Source organism: Cryptotermes secundus, unplaced genomic scaffold, assembly GCF_002891405.2.
Source record: "Cryptotermes secundus unplaced genomic scaffold, Csec_1.0 scaffold29, whole genome shotgun sequence".
NCBI lineage: Eukaryota > Metazoa > Arthropoda > Insecta > Blattodea > Kalotermitidae > Cryptotermes > Cryptotermes secundus.
Window position 1 is genome coordinate 617302 of NW_019719356.1, and position 19233 is coordinate 636534.

The following is a 19233-nucleotide window of genomic DNA, read 5'->3' on the forward strand; positions in this document are numbered from 1 at the left end:
TGTATTAAGGAAATTCTGAGTTAGAATCTCAGCTGGGAAATCGTCTATCCTGACGGATATTCGTCGTTGCTTTCCTGGGTTACTGCATGCGCTTTCCGAGATAGTGCCCTACAATCAACCACGACCACTTCCTTCCACATCTTTTAACTACCCAACCAAGTAGCTGCAAGATGTTGAGTCTTTCAGAAGCAGCCGGTTCCTCAGCCACTCCAGAATTTCCCAACATTCTATGGAATCACAAGGTTCATTACCGTGTTCACAAGAGCACTCTACTAATTCCTACCTTGAGCCAGATCAATCTAGTGCGCACCACTCCATCCTATTTCCTATGATTCATTTTAATATCATACTCCCACCTACATTAAGGTCTTCCCAGTAGTATCTTTCCGTCTTGCTTTCCCACCAAAACATGCATTCCCTTCTCATCCATTCATGCTACATGGCCTGTCCACCTCATCCTCCTTGAATTGATCACTGTAATTATATTTGGCGAAGAGCCGGAGTTATGAAGCTTCTCCATATTCACTTCTTTCCGACTTCCACATCCTGTGACGTCATGTTCACTGTCGTCAGAACATTCTACTGTATATAACGCATAATCTGAATTACTGACGGCTTCGCTAAATGAGGTACAAGGAATTGATTTCACCCTCCTCACGTCCCTCAAACTCTTCTTCTAAGATTAACCCTTTTTTTGGGGGTGGGTTTAGACTTAGTCCGCTTGGTACGTCGGCCACTTTTTGGCCTATTGTACCAGCCTCAGATGATAGATGATCATGACTGTGGAGCATTCGGTGGAATGAGAATTGGCAGGGGAATTCGAAATACGTAGAGAAAACCAGCTTCAGTACCACTTTGCCCACCATAAATCCCACATGACTTGGGCTCGAACCCGGGCCGCCGTTGTGGGAAGCTGGCAACTAACCGTCTGAGATATGGCACGCCCCAAGATTCAGCTCACCTAGCAGGTTAGAGTAGCGGTGACACCTTAGTCTTATAATCAGGATGTGCTTAGTTCGAATCTCGACTGGGACACCAGTTATCCTGACTGAGGTTTCTTGTGGATTTCGTTCCTTTAATTTCACGGCTTCTGTGTAAATTTCAAGCATATCGGCTATTTGATGTGCAGTACATAACGAAGGACACGCGTGTATGTATGTATGTATGTATGTATGTAACGTGTGTGTGTCTCTTTCATACACCAACGATAGCTTCAGCATGTGGCATCTGAAGCAGAAGTCACTATCCATGTTTGTCAATATTATTTACTTTGCCTTATGACGTCAACTTCCGGTCTTAACTCTTCCGCATGCCTGCTGTTTTTACCACAGATAAACTGATGACGCATCATCCCACTGATGAAGTGAAGCAGTGATGATTGATGATAACCCACTATTCATGTTTCAAATGGGATTCGAAACGAAACCTGCAAGCTGACGGTTTGCGACGCTGTTTAGTCCAATAGATGTTCAACGACGTTTCGGTGAGTTTTAATACCTCCATCTTCAGGGTCGAATAATACGTCAAGGAAGCAATCAAGAAAAAACAAACGGCAATGAGACTTCTACCCTCTCCGATTTCTGCTTCCGTCTTCTCGAATTTTAATCTTGAGATTCCTCCGAAACGTCGGAGAACTTTTACCAGACTACATGGAGTCATATTCCAGAAGACAGTACTTACTATTCATAATAATCTGTGTGGGGATTTCAACTGCAGTGTTTTCATCAATTGTTTTATTGAGTGTGATACGTCTCAGCTTTCTTAGCACCCTGTTTTTGGTTTACACCCGCACTCTCTGGAAAGTCGGATTAGAGAGCAATTAGTTATACAGAGGGGCTGATTGGAGCAATCTTAAAGTGGTCAAAGGTCACACGGTCTCGCTATCGGTGACAATTCTCGTACCGATAAACACTGTGTGTTTGTTTCCCAAGGTTTGTGGTGGACACTTGTGAGTAGAGATGTATCTGTCTTCTCTGCAATGTGTTCCAGTTCAAATTGTTCGTGGTTGTGCCTGGATAATTACGTCTTCTCGTACACAAATTTTCGTTCCATGATAGGTGTGCCCCTTGTCACCATGGCATGGCGCGTCCTCAGGTTGCGGATGGAGGATACGCCCTCCAGGTATGGAGAGTAGCTGCAATATATAGAATAAGTAGCGTCGGACAGCCGGCAAGGGGTGATCCTCCAGGTTGTGTTTGAGCGTAGGGCTAACAATTCTTCAGCGTAAGAAAAGAAAGTTGTTATGAAATGTTACACAGGATCTCTGGCTTGCTATGTATATGCCCCTATATATACATATAGCTAGACCACAATGGTGTTCAGTGAGATTACGTGGGCACACGCGTTAGAGAAATTTGTCACAGTAGTCTCTCTGTTTTCACCAGTCATTTCGGTAAAAATATATTTATTTAGACACGTAAACGAGTCCTAGATTTTGTACGTATAAATTTAGGTTCTCTGAGAGATGTTTATGAAGAGTTCTGTCTTGTGATATATAACGCCGTTGAAAGTCAGCAGACGTTTCGAAGGAACATGTCGCCTTCATCTTCAGGCTTGGAGAATAAGCCAACCAAGAAGCCAGCATGAAAGCAGGCAGACTGGAGGCCCTCCCTCGACCCGTTTGCTGCCTGTTTCACGGCATTACACCCCGGAAGACAGAATTCTATATTCTATATTTTTGTTGCAGTATCGGATACCGTGGCTAGATTGTTAACACGCGGAACAGTGCCCCCAGCAATCACAACGAGAAAGTAAGAAAAAAGATGAATTTGTAGAAGTAAAGATGTCTTCAGCCGCACTATGCCCCTGGGGTCGACTTATCCTCTTAATAGAAATGAGTACCAGGAATCTCCCTGGGGGTAAAGGGCGGCCGGCGCATAAGGCTATCCTCACCGCCATCTGTGAGGCCACTGTCTAGAAAATGTGTGAGCCTCGACGTCTCACAATCTTATGGTCCTCCACGGCCACTTACAAGGATAGCTTTACATTTTACCTTCATTTAATTAAACGCCACTCCATTAAGAAATATGTATGGAGTAATGGAGGTATAGTTCCACGTATTCTTGACCTCTGTATTAGATGGTAAGTTGTGAGCTTCATACAACGGCCGCTTTGTAACCTGGAAAAGACCCGCGGGTACCCATTTGATTTGATGCTGTGTGAGTCACAGAACGAGTCTGACAATCTCTTGACCTTGTTGGCAATCGAACGCTAATCCCTCGGTCATCTAGCCCGTAGCTTAGTTGCAATTCACCCTGTGCTATGCCGGCTAACAGAGGAATATGTAGAGAATAAATGGATAAAGGATAACTGTAAGAACAAAGTAACGGAATGAGAAATGCGGAAAGGGAATTAACAGACAAACAGGAAGAGAAAGACAAAATATCTATCCCCCCCTCCACTGGAACTTCGTGCCCCCTGTGATCCGACACTCCCGCAGCACACATCCGAGCGGATTTTCTCGTTGCAAAGGCGAAATCAGACATCATCCCAAGCGACTCTCGTGGCTTTGTGAGTTCTGCCAACTTAAAAGGGTAATTACCGACCACGTGATTTCTACGTGGTCACGAGTTTCTATACAGAGTCGCCGTCGGTACAGTTACGAACATATTATAGTATGTAGAGTCGTTGGTAGGCAACGACCTCGAAATGAGGAACTATACTACAATCATTGTTAAGTAACGGTTCTGAAAATAACGGCCTCTGCTAGGCAATTGCTCAATAGCGATCACGTGATCACCTCAACAGAGACAAACGCAGCAATTGCACTACAACAGAGGAATGGTATTTTCTACGCAGCCGATAAATTCGAGACGTACACGTGACGAAAGGTCAAGCATATTCATAAAAGACAAACCCATCTTCTTGACAGAGAGGATGTTATATAAGGACCATGACAGCAAGGGTTCAGTTGAGAAAAAAAAATCTCTGATCGTGAGTCTCAGGGGGCATATAACCAAGAGGAACTGGTTGGAGGTAAAGCGCCTGTTGTAAAATAACTCTGACTCTGACTCTGACTCTGACTCTGACTTTGTTGCAGTCAGTTAGTCAGTCAGTCAGGGAGTTAGAGAACGGCTCGGGGTTCAGTCGTTGTGAGCTATTTCTGTTAGAAACTAGTAGCTGAGTTGGGGGACAGTTCGGGAACCCAGAGGAAGGAGGAATGTCTGCCGTTGGAAGCCGCTACCAAGCAACGGAAATGAAGGCGTGATTATGGACACTAGTGTGTATGCAGTAGTCATGCGATGCAAAAGTGTGCCATAAATCCGTTCGTCAATCTAAAACCCCTTCTATAGTCACTAAAATCGTTAAAATACATACACAGCGTCCGATCGTGCGTGCTATATAGTGCAGTTACCGATAGCAGGATAATAGAAAAGGAGTTGAGATGAGGCTGAGAACATGAGTTAATCAACACGACATGCCGAGCGCAGCATCATAACCAATCAATTTAGGATTAAGCTGACGTGGGAGATTTATCGTGATGTATCCTACCTTCCTTCCGTCAGATTCTGTTTCGTCCCGTGCGAAATGGGTTACAACACCCCTCTCGAATGTTATTAATATCGAATACTCTTCTTTCATCACTGGAATCCTGACCCCAAGCTCTCTTTCCTTGAGACGTGTCTCCTATTCGAGTTTTGTATAAAACTTACACAAATTTCAAGTTCCTCTTGTAGAGAATGGAGTCGGTCAGTGTAGTGACGGGCTACGAGCTGCATTGTCGGGGTTCTATTCCCGGAAGGGTCAAGATTTTTTCTCCAAAAAGTCAATACCGGCTCTGGGGTCCACACAGTCTCTTATACAATGGGTAACTGTGGACTATTTCCCCGGAGTTAAATCGGCAGGGACGTGAAGCTGACCACTCACCTCCGTCTAGTGTTGAGGTCAAGAATGGTGGAGCTCTAGCTTCCACTCCTTCATACGTCTTCATGGTATACTGTTTAGTTAATTAAACACAGAGTGTAATAAGCAGTACGTGTTTTCAAACGTTGAACATGATTATTACAAAAATGCTTAGTTATTACTTTTTAAATTATTGCTTATGAAATCATAACTGCCCTCTGAAAAGTTTTAATTTGATCAAAACGATGGATTTCTTTGTGTGTGGCAAAGTGGGGGACAGAATTTATGCCATTAGTATCTTGTACTCGAGAAGTATAGCAGTAAAACTGGCGTAACGACAGTTTTCAATGTTGGTACGACTGGTGTTGAGTACACGTGACGTGTGATGCGGTGAATCCCCGCATAGCGGTAAAAAAAGAATCCCCTAATCTCTGCCTCCTCGCGAAAACGACCAAGTAATCCTCAAGTTTCTTCGACCAGATTTTGATGTTCAAAAAATTCAAATACAGAAGACAAAAAATACGAAGAAAGATCAATCTTTGACTACATTTGATAACACGTAAAAAATTATGACGCTTTTCTGAACTGTTAGCCATGGAGATGCCTGATAAAGCAGTATGCTAACTCTAACCATGGAAGGTCTGTATCAAAACCTTTTGCACGCTGTTGGTATTAGTGTAAAGTAAATTATGTGTGTGAGGAATACAAATAAATATTTATACAATACGTGTCATTTTTCGGCTTTTTGCTTTAAGTATATGAAATTGCGAAACCACAAACACAGAAGTAACAAAACCCTGGAGAAATTTATATTCCGAAGTACCCTACTGTATATAATCTTCACTTGGGGACGGGATAGCTCAGTCGGTATAACGACTGATTACTGGCTGGACTACGGGAGGTCGAAGTTCGAGTCCAGGTAGGTCAAGGATTTTCTCTTCTCCACGTCGTCCAGACCTGCTCTGGTGCCCACCCAGCCTCCTATCCAGTAGGTACCGAGGGTAAAGCGGCCGAGGAGTGAAGCTCTCCACTAACCTCCAACTAGTGCCGAGGTCAAGAAAATATGGATTTACTTGTATATATCCACTCCTCCATAAGGCTTCCTGCAGTAGTGCTCTGTTAGTTAAGCACAGGGCCAGGGTAGTTAATGTTTCGGCAGAGATTCGAACAGAGAACCACCAAGCACAAGTCAGAATCTTTACTGTTTAATAAAATTTGCTGTATCCTTGGTGTTGTTATCTTAATATTTCGTGAGGAGTAGAAATTGTGCTTTATTTTATGTCATGTTCCTACCGTTATGTCACTTCCTCCGTCTTAAACCGAAATATTCTCCCCAGTTGGCTGACGCGTTACAGAATTCTATTTATTTTAATAAATATGCTTACTATAACAATGCGCATCTCTATTAACCCCCGTAAAACAAAATGGTAAGCATATAGACTACAAATTTTAACATAATAATCCCCAAATTCTGCCATCAGATTGTGTGGTTTTTACGATTCTGACAACAAACAGCAATTATATATAATTTTAAGCTTTCATTATGATTCATTGATGATGTTGATCGTGCTCTTAGATTTCCCACCGTCAGAAAATGGGTAGAGTTTCCGACGTTTCGGAGAAACTTGAACCCTGATTAATGGGACAGTGTTGACGGCGGTTCAGAAGTACTCGTTGCCTCCTGAAGATAGAGGCAACGAGTACTTCTGAACTTCAACACTGTCCCATTAATATGGTGCAAACAGCCAACAGCACAACCACCATCAAAGAGGCTGGTTCTTTAAATAATATTAACCAAAGGGTCACAGTGTATTTCCTTTGATGTAGGACCGGCCTTCATGCTTCAAACAGCTACTTAAATGATATTAAAATGAGAAAGGACAAAGGCTTAGGACAATGGAAGCAAAAAGTCTGGTTTACTTGCAGATATAAGCTTTTATTTTACCATTTAGTACCTGGGGAGTTCATAAGGACCTGCTTGAAGGGAAATACGTTCGTTGAGGGTCGTAAAACTAAAGAAACAGACATTAAGCTGTCTGCTTGGGCACGAGACTTAGAATCAGTGGGTGACTTTACGGCTTAGAGAAGAGGTGCTGTGTATTTGGGCCGCGATCCCCTTGTGGCCCACAAAAAGACAAGGATTTTAAAGAAGATAAAATGCGACAGTGAACCAGGATAACTGAGTGGATATAGCGACTGGGCTACTGGTTGGCTGACCGGAGAATTTGTGTTTGGTTCTTGGCAAAAGGTCAGAAGTATTTATCTTCTCCATAGGGTCCAGAATGGCTCTGGGCCGTATATATGACACTGTTACGTCTAGGGGTGACTATAGACGGTGTTAGGTTTGGTGACTCGATTTATTGACCACTTACACTCACGACACGTGACTAGATATCACAGATCACTGACATATAACAGACTAGTGTCCTTAGTCTATTACAGTCTCCCTTAGCCGTTTCCTGGCAACGGATTTTAACACAGGAACTATAACAGTCTCACTGAATTACACACTCCAAATACCGCAAGTAAAGACTTTTAACAGCCGAACTTTCAACTAAGCATTGTTGCAACTAACTCTTTTCTTCGGACTCCCGTACAGAACTGAATTTCAACTGACTAGCATATTCGTTTCCGCGGGAACGTGTTTACCGAGCCGTTGCCTAGAAACGATCGCATCGCGGACCACAGAAAACATAGTTCTTCTGTTGTTGCGTGTATGTTGCGGACGTTACCTAGCAACTTCCGCTGTTAACAGAGTCGCAGCGTACCAACGAGGTTATGCGTCACAATTCAAAAAGAAAAAGGGAAAGCTTTTCCTGTAAAAGGACGCGGAGGCCCATAGGGCTGTGAGACGTTGAGGCTCCCACATTTTGTAGACAATCGACTCAAAATGGCCATGAGGTTGTCGTCCGTACGCGGCGGCCGCCCTTTACCCCAGGAAAACTACATTTAGTGCCGAGTTTAAGAATAATGCAGCTACACTTCCATGTCCCTATACGTCATAATGGAGTGATGCGTGATTAATTATACGCAATGACAACTGTAGCCTTATCTTTGTAATACAAAGTGTCACGTTAGGCGACAATGTTCCGCAACTGCGTAAAGTTTCTACCTCAGAATATCGGCCTTAAATGAAAATCAAAATCCCTCTTCTTAATTTTCTCAGAAATGCCTTTTTATGTAACACATTTGTCGTTGTCATCATCAGGAAAGTCGGGATAGCTCAGTCGGTATAGTGACGAGCTAGGGGTCGGACGGCAGGGGCAAGATTTGTTCTTGCCCACGGCCTTCAGACTGGATCTGGGGCCCACACAGCCTCCTAACCAATTGGTGTCAGGGCTCTTTCCCCGGGGGTAAACAGCCGGGGCGTGAAGCTGACCACTGACCTCTATTTAGAGCCGAAGTCAAGAATGGTGGAGCTATACCTCCGCTCCCTCATATATCTTCATGGCATAGGGCTTCATTTAATTAAGCACAGGAACAAGTTTATTTTTATCTTTACCATCAACATCACGGTTTGGGCCTTTCGATCCGCTGTTCCCCTGTAGGATAGTTTGATGCATCCAACGTTAACTTCGTGTGTACAATGAATGTTGTTTCTTCAGATGTGTAGTACATTAACTGGTTTGGACTGCGCCGTGGGACACCTCTTATGACTGAGGTTCCACTGAAGACTAGGATAGTAAAAGTCACATGCTTTTGCTGAAAATGAAGGCAACACATCTGTGTGTGTTTCGGAAAATTTTCAATTAAAATTTACAACTTTCCTTCGAATATACAGAATGATTCTAAATTATTTTAGGGATTTCCGTTGTGTATAATTTTCAAACCCAAAATAAAAAGTAAAACTGCTTAATGAATATGAAAATGTAACTCAAAAAGTTTTATTATTTGTAAAATTTATGGAATTTAGTATAAAACTTATTTAGTTACACTTTCATATTCCGTAAGCAGTTTTATGTTGCTCTTTTCCGGTTTGAAAATTGTATGCCATGGAAACCCCGACAATAATTTAGAATCACATTGTGTTTTGATGTTTTAAAAATACCATTAAAATGCATATCCTAGAGCTTAGTGTCAAGGCGGTGCTAATGAAGTGCAGACCAGCCGTCTGCTGGGATGTTCGAGTGCAGACGCAGCTCTCTCTGTCTAGCCTATATATAGATGAATGGTGTGATAATGATCAATTATAACGGACTTGGAAGGAAGAAATCATGTTTTAATCTACGTATTATTCCGGCATTTGCTTGGAGTAACTGAGGAATCCCACGAAAACATGTCAGAATAATTGTGTTCCTGGCTGAAATTCGAAATACGAAGCGTCCTGAATATGCGTTTAAAGAGTAGATAATGAAAAGTTCAGTCCAGTGTGACATACGAGTTTACAACACTTCAGTCCTCATTCGCCTTACATGTTTCGATTCAAAAGAATCATCTTCAGAGGCGCACCACTACGATAAGGAAAAACTGCTACATAAGATATTCTAACAATATGCACTTTAGATATGACTAATGCTCTCTATATAAATTTTGTTATCACGTTGGTTCCGATGTTTATCTTAGGCACTCACAATGGCGCTTCTTGAAGTGTAGATTTACTTATGATGAGCTTCTTTTAGTGTATTTCCTGGTTATTCTGACTGGGGGTTTTCACTGCACGCAATATGGCGTTCATTTTTCCATACATTAGCCTCCCAATGTATTTAAAATTGTATTAAAATTTCCATGTAAACAATTAGTTATTATATTAAAATATCTTGAGCCAACATTGGGTCATGTTGTTTTCCTCCTGATGGTGGGAGTTGTCGTTTATTTCCTTGGCTTTATGTTCTTATTATTAGTAGCGTAGTTCACGTGCGTGCTGTGTCTTTTGTAGTAGTGTGACGGACCAAAATGAGACAAGTTAAATTATGAGTTTAAAGTTTTTAAATTAACAGTACTTGGAGGAATGTACTGCCTCCATATTCAGGATCAAAGAATATGTCGTGCAAGATAACAGCAAATAGAATTCTTGATTATTCGGCTGTCTTTACCATACTGAAAATAAGAGTCAGTGTGTTCGCAATAAATGTAGACAAAATTATACCACGCTACACGGCGTCACGTGACTGAAGTTCCACACAATTTATCACCATATATTCGTCATATTTTTAGATACCTGATATTCTCCAACCTATAAGTCAATACATCGCCCCTTCAAAGCTATGAAAGGTAATTACACTCAGGCTGTGGACCGAACTTCCCACCTAACAGAATAATTACAATTTATGGATCAGTACTACACGTCATAAACACGTGACACTCTCGAGAGAACATGAACAGAATCGAGCACTTTGCAATATTGCAAATAGCAGGGGTCTCTCCCTTTGCCACAGTTAGACCACCGCCCGCCGACCTGTGGAATACCGAGTTGTACACCCGGACATATCAACTGCAACAAGAAAGCGCCTTAAAATGTATCAGTCACAGGAAAATGACAGAACCGAAGACCTATTCGACTATAGAAAAGTATTTGGGGGTGCTCGGTTTGAATCTCGACATCAGTTACGTTGATTCTGGCTTTCAGTGTTTTTCCTTAGCCCCTATAGAAAAATGCACTGATGATATCTCCATTAGACCATGATAGGTTCCTTTCAAATCCTTCGTAATTTATCATTTAATAATTTTAATAACATGCATTGTTATGTATTGGAATGAACCGCCATCACCATGTTGGGCGATTGGGGAACAGATAATAGGATATTATGCGGAGGAATAAGTTATTGACTTAATTTGAAATATTATCTTCGAATATGTTTAAGGTAAACGAGGAAAATCACGAAAACTCGTACAGTATAATCCGTCTTCGGGCCGGGATTTTAATCTGTGTCTTCCTGAATACAAAACAAAAATTTCACCCCTCAAACCGGATGTCCGATAATAGATTCAAGATGTCCATATCAGGGCCATCTGCGTTACCACACATAATCGCCTGCCCAATATAGTTGATGCTTTGTAGTCTCAAGATATTTAAACACTGTCGTTAAATATGCAATATTAGGTGGGTCTCTTGTCACCACTGCATGGCACGTCCTCAGGTTGCGGGTGGAGGAGACGGCCTCCAGGTATGGAGGGAAGCTGCGAATATATTGAATAAGCAGCCGCGGACAGCCGACAAGCGGCGGTCCTCCAGTTTGTGGGTAGGGCATTGGGTAACAACAACTCACCGTAAAAAATAAGCTTGCTAAGAAATGCCACAAATGACCTTCTTTGTATAAACGACGAGGAGCTTCATAACTTGTACTCTTCGCCAAGTATAGTCAGAAATATCATGTCAAGGAGGATCAGATGGGCAGGGCATGTAGCACGAATTAGGACGAATAGAACTTCATATAGGATATTGGTGGGAAAGCGAGAAAGGAAGAGAATACCAGGAAAACCAAAACTTAGTTGGATGGATAATATTAAAATAGATCTTATAGGGATAGATTAGGATGGTCTGGACTGGATTTATCTGTCTCAGGAGCATTGGAGGGCTCCTGTGAACACGGTAATGAATATTTGGGTTCTACAAAATAGTAGATTCACAAGTAGAGGCTTCTCAAGAAGGGTTCAGCGCTATGAGGTTAGTTTCAGTTAGTCGGTAAATAGCCCAAGAATCAATCAATTTATCATATAAGTACCAGGCGTTTCTGAGACACCCTGGGTATGTCATACTAATTCAGAGCAATACGATTTTTGTATTGCTAGTGGGGTGGGGCTAAGTCCCTTGTACTGCGGTCACTTCTGGCCTATTGTACCTGCCCCAGATGATAGGTGAGAGTGATTGTGGAGCAATTGGTGGAATGAAGATTGGCAGGGGAAACCGAAGTACTCGGAGAAAACCTGCCCCAACGCCACTTTGTCCACCACAAATCCCACTTGACCAGACCAGGGATCGAACCCGGGCCGCCGCAGTGGGAAGCCAGTGACTAACCGCTTGAGTTATAGCGCGGCTTAGAGCAATATGTTACAAACATACGTAGAATGAAACTACAAATTGCGCAAATTGTTGTTGCTAGGTAACCTTTATAGAAAATATGGTCAGTCTTTCAAGACGGCCACAGGAAACGGAAGTAGTGGGGCTTGAAGTATTCTTCTTTTCTCCTTCCATCAATCTTCTCACAGGTACAAAGAGTTGAGTTCATTTCTACCGTCTCTCCAATTTTAAGGTTTCCTTCTCTTTTACGTTTGATCTTTCCACATCTGCTTCTGTCGCACGCGTCTTATTTACAGCGCCATTTTACCTCATTCTGCAGCAGAACTACCCTCTGTCTCCTCCACGTTTATATTTCATTTTCCATCTTCCTCGTCGACTGTTTTCAAGAAGAGCCCCACGCATCTGTCTCCATCAGCCAACTGCGTCCGGGATACGGTCGCTTTTGTTCTCAGTATCACAGCATATAGCAGCTGAATCTCCGAAGAAAGAGTGGCACTCAAATTAAGAAATCAAAAGTTTGTTCCTGTAACAGAAAAGAGAAATGGGTACGATGATTAGAATCTATATAAAAATTCTATCAAAATACTTTCTCATAGTTTTAATTGCCAAGGGGGGTACGCGGTAGCGTAGTTGGTTGAGGCATTATACTTCAAGCCGGAGGGTCGCGGGTTCGAGTTCCAATGAGGTTCATTTTTTTTTCAATTGACTTAATCCTTCCAACAGCTCTATGGCCCTGTGGTCGACTCAGCCTCTAACAGAAATGCGTACCAGGAATCTTCTTGGGGGTAAAGGGCGGCCGTCGCGTAAGGTTGGCAAATTTAACGCCATCTGTAAGCCGATTGTCTATAAAATGTGGGAGCTTCGACGTCTCCCAACCCTATGGGCCTCCATGGCCTGTTGTAGAGATATTTAATTGCCAAGGACACTGGAAATGTTATTATATTTAAAGAATGTCTTACTTGGTTTATTCTTCGGCGTGGAAGATTGAGATGAAATGTTCCGCCGAAACGTCGGTTGAATATCAACGAACTGCACAAAATACTCTTCATTTTGTTTCTTTCATGGCTCATTTTAGTGGCCTGTTAACATTGGTATTACGTAGCGTATAATTGGAAATGATCTGAAAAGAAAACGTCTTGGCGTATTTACGGGTAATATCCCAGCATTACTTGGAGGGGCTGAGGAACCACGAAAATCATAGTCATGTTAGTCTGTGTGCCGGTCGAGATTCGAACTGTGTACCTCCAGCATATAAGTATAATCGTATCCCAGGACTGTCTTCCTAGAAGCGAGACGGCTAAATTAATCAGCATTATGCTCACCTATTTTGGTACAGTGGTTATAGAAACATGTTCCTAAAGTAGTAATATATTATCACGTAATACGAGTGTGATTCTCAACGGCGTGTCTTCACTTGTATTTGCCTGGTAACTGCTTCTAACAATGACTAGTCCTCTGATTCTGGGGTTGAACTCCTCTCTGAACGGCGGCTTCCCTTCAACTGCCTCGTTTCTTCACAGCTTCCAGTACAGAACAGTCCTCGTTACACCAATTGTCTTCCTTATAACCCCTTTGCACGGACAGCGTAGAAAACACCGTTTCCATCAGCATCTCTACTGTTGCATGCATATCCATTGCAGCTGGAAAGTGTTTGCCGAGCCGTTGCATAGAAACAGCTCTCTTATATTTGCTTATCTCGCTGTCATTGTATAGTAACGGCTCTACACGCTACAATGTTGTACCTATGAAATAAATAAAGTGGTCAAGTATATGTAAAATTATTAGTTATTTAAAATTCATTTTAAGCTATGTATAGATTGCCTTGACGTACTGGAAGATTGGTTCGTCCTTCTTGAAGAAGGCATTGATAATTAATGTTTTCACCCGAAGCTACTTCTCCTGAAATGTTTGTCTGTTGTGTTCAAAAGTGGGGCTATTTCCAATTACGTAACATCACGGATCTTATTCATGGTCTCTGTGAATAAAGCTACAAAAGCTGGTCCCAGAATAAAGAGAGTCATAATGGTCATAATGAATCATCGTCATAGGGGTCTGACTGCGTACTCTTTTGACGTATAATTACGTCATGAACTGTTTGAACATGTCAATTATAATCACGCTTGCCTCAAGGGGACGGCTAACAGTGCTGACACCAAAACAAATAAAAGTGATAATTCACTTTATAAGCTTATATGCCACACAGCTATCCTGCTCTATATACTGAGTTCATATATCATTTGAGCATTCTATATATTGTTGTTAATGACAAAAGTACTTTCATGTGATGACGTGAACATAGACCGGGTTTGGATTGGTAATCGGATTAATTAGAGACTTTAAGGCACAATCTCATGACTACAATTTACAAATTATTATCACGCAAATAATAGTGTTCTTAGTCATTTTCTTCACTGTCGTTTTGTAGCGGCTTTCAGTCGGAGAAGTTCCCCAAAACTTTCCCCGGCCTCAGTTACAGCAAATCTCAAGTGACTGACTGTCTGTAGACTACTTAGCTTGGCAATTGTTCCTCATTATTTAGTAAAGGCACGGACCACGTAGAAAAAGCAGTCTTCTATTGTTGCTTTCATGTGTGTTTGAATGACCACGCGATCGCTACTGAGCAATTGCATAACAACGGCCTGCTTACTTAACATAGCATATTTACTGTGCCTTCAGCTAGCAATAGATGTTGCATCTCTGAGTAAATTATTGCGTCTATAGACTCACCCCCGCTACGTGACAACTGGTGTCAGAAGTGGTCGGATTGGAAACTGCAATGGAACAAATGATAGGAAGTCTGGTAGCTGCCATATGAGGGCTTGATGCCATGATATGTAAGAACAAAGCAAAAACGGATGTCAGTCTAAAGGAAATGGGGCAAGACATGAGGGAGACGTTAGATGCCCACCACGAGGAGATGATGACAGAAATTAAAGCAGACCACTAGGAAATAATGGGACAGACAGTATCCTTCGTCTCCAAGTTGGATTCCTACCAAGCCAAGATAGAAGTCTTCCTTATAACAGCTTTGCACGTACCGAGTATAAAACACCGTTTCCAACAGAACCTCTATTGTTGCATGCCTATCTATTGAAAGTATTCACCAAGCTGTTGCCTAGAAATGAATAATATTTCAAAACCGTTCGCTCGCAACGGATGATTCTTTGGCCTCACACTTCTTGCTTTGAGCAGATATGCCACAGTATGTTATAGCAGTATCTGCATTCTGATTTCGGTCATTTTTAACAGGAAAGAAAGTTGATATTCGCTTAAAGGACAAATGTCATGTAAATGGAACAATAAGTTCTAACCTCCAAGAACGTACCGTATCACGTGAGAATGGGAACTCACCGCCTCCGTCTTCAGGAACCAAGAGGAAGCGAAGACAGCAAATCGGAAAAAGCCATTCCTGCTTGTGTTTTTTCTGGTTGGTTGCTTGGCTAATTTTCAATTTTGAAGATGGAGACAGTTCATTCTTTCGAAACTCCTGCAACCTTCTACCAAACTACACGAATTCATATCAGTGAACACAATGCTCTTCATAGTAAATTGTGCTTCGTTTGTGGCTAACTGAATGAATATTTAAATAGACATCTCTTCTACGTTTGTCATGGTGACGTTTTCCGCTGTCTCCTGGTGAATAAAATTCTAATTACGTGTATTTTGTAATCACCATTGGTATTTTCTTTTAAAACGCCGTTACTGGTTCTGACTCCCAACTAGATCTCAGTCCTAATGACGTAATTACACATTAAGAACGCCGTATATCATTTACCTGTCATCATTATGATAGTAACGTGTTTTAAACCGCAAAACAGGGGTTATAAAAAGTGTATCACCAAACTTTCAAGTGTTTCTCTCATTTCTGAAAGATGTTTTATCAGTGTTATCTAGATTATGACCACCTGTGTGGTCTAGTGGTCAGAATTCCTGGCTACAGATCCATATGTCCTGTGTTCGATTCCTGGCGCTACCAGATTCTTCTAGAAATAGTGGGACTGGAACGTGGTCCACTCAGCCTCGTGAAGATAATTGAGGAGCTATTTTAAGGAAATAGCGGCTCCAGTCTAGAAAACGGAAATTAACGACCGTGGGGATTCGTTGCACTTACCACGTGACACTCTCAATCCGCTAAAGTTGGCACTGACTTCGTCGACAAGTGGCGTTCGCTCGGTCGGTATAGTTCGCTTGCGGACTAAAGCCACAGAGTTATTCTTATCTGGGTTATAACGCCGTGTAATTCGGACAGTCCTAATTTTTGGTGAACCGTATCACCTTAATCGTCAAGGTCAAAGAATACGTCAAATAAAAAACCAGAATAAGTGGTCTTGCAAGCTAAACATAAATTACTCTTCAATCCTGAAGAAGATGGTGATATACTCCTCCGAAACTTCGGAATGTATCAAAGCCCACATTGAATTACAACCTAGAAGATCTTACTAAATGTTGTCACAACTGCGAGAACATCAAATACAACGTGTTTATTTCACTTCCAAATTTGTCTGTAAGTAGCAGTTATTTTTACATGACAAGGAAGAAAGTGGTTTCGAACTCATTCCTCTAGACCGGATGGCCAACGTGCGGTTTGGTGGACAGGATTATTCCATATTTGCAGTATTTGAGGTTCTCACAACAGTTACAAGACAGGACTCTTCATTTCAGATACACATTTCAAGGGCTATTTTTTTTTCCTTTGGCGCTACAGCCCCAATTTGGGCCTTTGGCCTACCTCCGTGAAACTCCCCGTTTCACTTCGGTTTACTAGATTTTAGACATTCTGTAGGACTCCTTGAGCAGGTGAGCAGCTCTTCGCAAGGCCTCTACCTGCACACAAACACAGAAAAACTCAGCGCACACACATGCATTAAATATCCATGCCCTGAGCGGGATTCGAACCCACGATCCCGGCTTCCGAGAAAGCGAAAATTGTGCATGCCTTAGACCGCTCAGCTACCGTGACCGGCTTAAAGGCTATACCTCTGCTTAATTAATTAAGGACTATGACATGAAGATATATTGAGGCCGGGGGTTATAGCTGCACCTTTCTTGACCTCTGTAGTAGATGGAGGTGAGGTGTTAGCTTCACGCCTCGGCCATTTTACCCTCGGGGAAGGAACCCGCGGTAGAACCGGTGGGCACCAGAAGCGATCTGGACACTACGGAGAGGAGAACAGGTTCTTACTTCTTCTGGAAATCGAACCTCAATTCCTAGGTCGTCCCCTTCCAGTCGATAGTCTGGACACCGACTGAGGTATCTCAAACTGTAGGAACAAATAATTCCGGACAAGAATAAATGTTAAAAGGTGAAGCTAAATCTGTTCCTGTAACAGGCTATGGAAGTCCATAGGGTTGTGAGACGTCGAGGCTCACATTTTCTAGACAGTCGGCTCATAGATGGCGGTGAGGTGGTCAGCCTTACACGCCGGCAGCCCATTACCCCCAGGAAGATTCCTGCTACTCATTTCTCTTAGAGGCTAAGTCGACCCCAGGGCCATAGTGCGGCTGGAAAGATCAGGTCAATTTAAAAATCCAGTGACATCATCGGGATTCGATCCGGCGACCGTTAGGCTTGTAGCATGGTGCCTCAACCAACTACGCCCTCGCGGTTCTCCGAAGAAACGATGGAACTTCAAAAAATCTTATAAAATGGGATTTGAGACCCACGTGGAAATAACTATCTGGTATGCGACGATGTGTAGTTTTATATATAGATAAGAACGTTTCGGAAGTGTCTGATGCTTCTATCTTCATACTAAAATATGTCATAGATCAGAAGAAAATGATCTTCCTAATAACGGCCGTGATAACGTCGGACTTCAAACTGGTCGAAGCATGATTTCTATTTTGAGGTTTTCTGTCAGTTTTCCCCCGCTATGAAATGAGGGAAAGCACGACAAGTCACAGTCAGGAAATATCATCTCCTAGTCGAGGATCGAACTAGACCTTTCCGTTTATGAAGCCTGAATAATAAATATCCGTCATGTTTCTTGCTGGTTCAGATAATCATCAATAAATTTATGATATGAAGATTTGAAATTGTGAATTAACTTCGTGTTAATTTTTTCAGTGCTCTAGCTCAGTCGGTATAGTGGCTGGTTGCGGGCTGTGCGACCGAGGATTCGGAGTTCGAGTCCCGATAGGGTCAAGAATTTTCTCTTGTCTACATCTTCCAGACCGGCTCTGGCGTCCACTCAGCCTCCTTTCCAATGTGTACCGTGGGCTCTTTCCCCGGGAGTAAAGCAGCAGGGGCGTGAAGCTGACCACTCACCTCCAACTAATACCGAGATCAGAAAATGTGGATCTATACATCCACTTCCCATACGCCTTCATGGAGTAGTGTTTAATTAGTTAAGCACATGGGATATTATTATTATTATTATTGGAGGGGGTTGGTTTCACCATGCACCGCGACTAATAGTCTATTGTATGTCCCCCTTTGATATTCTACCAGTCGCCATACCCTACCGGTACTGGTGCGTGCTATCAGCCCCGTTAAGCCAACGAGGTCGGCCCTCGGTACCTGATACTTCCCCCATCTACAAGAGGCATTGGAAACTACTTGAGCGGGAAACATTTTACCTAATTTTGCTCAGAGGTCTCCCAGAAACATGAGGATCTTTTACGTGCCGTAAATCTACGACACGGGACCTTAAAGTCCCTCCCGGAGGAATTGTTCCCTGAATTTTTCCGATTGATGAATTGGTAAGGATTTGGAAGGAAGGTGTGATTGAGCTACCATCTCTGAATATTCCTGGAATGACTCAGATAACCATTTTCATAACCGAGAACCTCGTCAAAACGTGTCTGGACATACTCCTTTCGGAACAAACTGTGAAAATTTTGGGTACATTTATTTTTGTCGTGTTAAGTCTTATGACAAATCTCCTACTGTTTCTCATGATTCATGTCCAAATTCTCCACTTACCGCTTTGTTTATTTTGAAGGAATCCTGCTGAGGATATTACTGCATGCCCTCAAGCACTGTAAACATTGAATGTTATATATAAACTACATCACATTTCAGGATTGTTGATACTGCGTTGGCTCTCATTCTGCTGTCATGACTTTGGACTTAGCTCCAAGCTGGGTATGTTCTGTGAACTCAAGACTACCCCTTGGGGCTCTGGTCTGTGGTGTATTTTACGATTCTGTCAGTAACTCACACTGTACATATGGAATTGTAGGACGTCTGGTGAAGGGCAGATTGCGAATGATTTTAAAGGGCCTACCGTAATCGATGTGTTAACCGGAATTTGGCTGGAAGGACTGAATAAATCCATTAAAATCTTAATTTGATATTGTCACGTATATGTAGTGATACTATAGAAGGGGTTTGCGTTGTTGAATAGATTATTGACCACTTAGAGGTCGTAAGTACAAATAATTATAACATTATTGCTATTCACACCCCTTACATTTCACTATAGCACGCA

The 19233-nt window shown here is 42.3% G+C and overlaps 1 protein-coding gene across 2 annotated transcripts in view; it reads left to right on the top strand.

Moving 5' to 3' along the window:
- LOC111864314 (potassium voltage-gated channel protein Shaw) overlaps positions 1-19233 on the top strand; it is a 261436-nt gene that overhangs the window by 190681 nt on the left and 51522 nt on the right. The gene's annotated exons all lie outside the window — the stretch shown is intronic.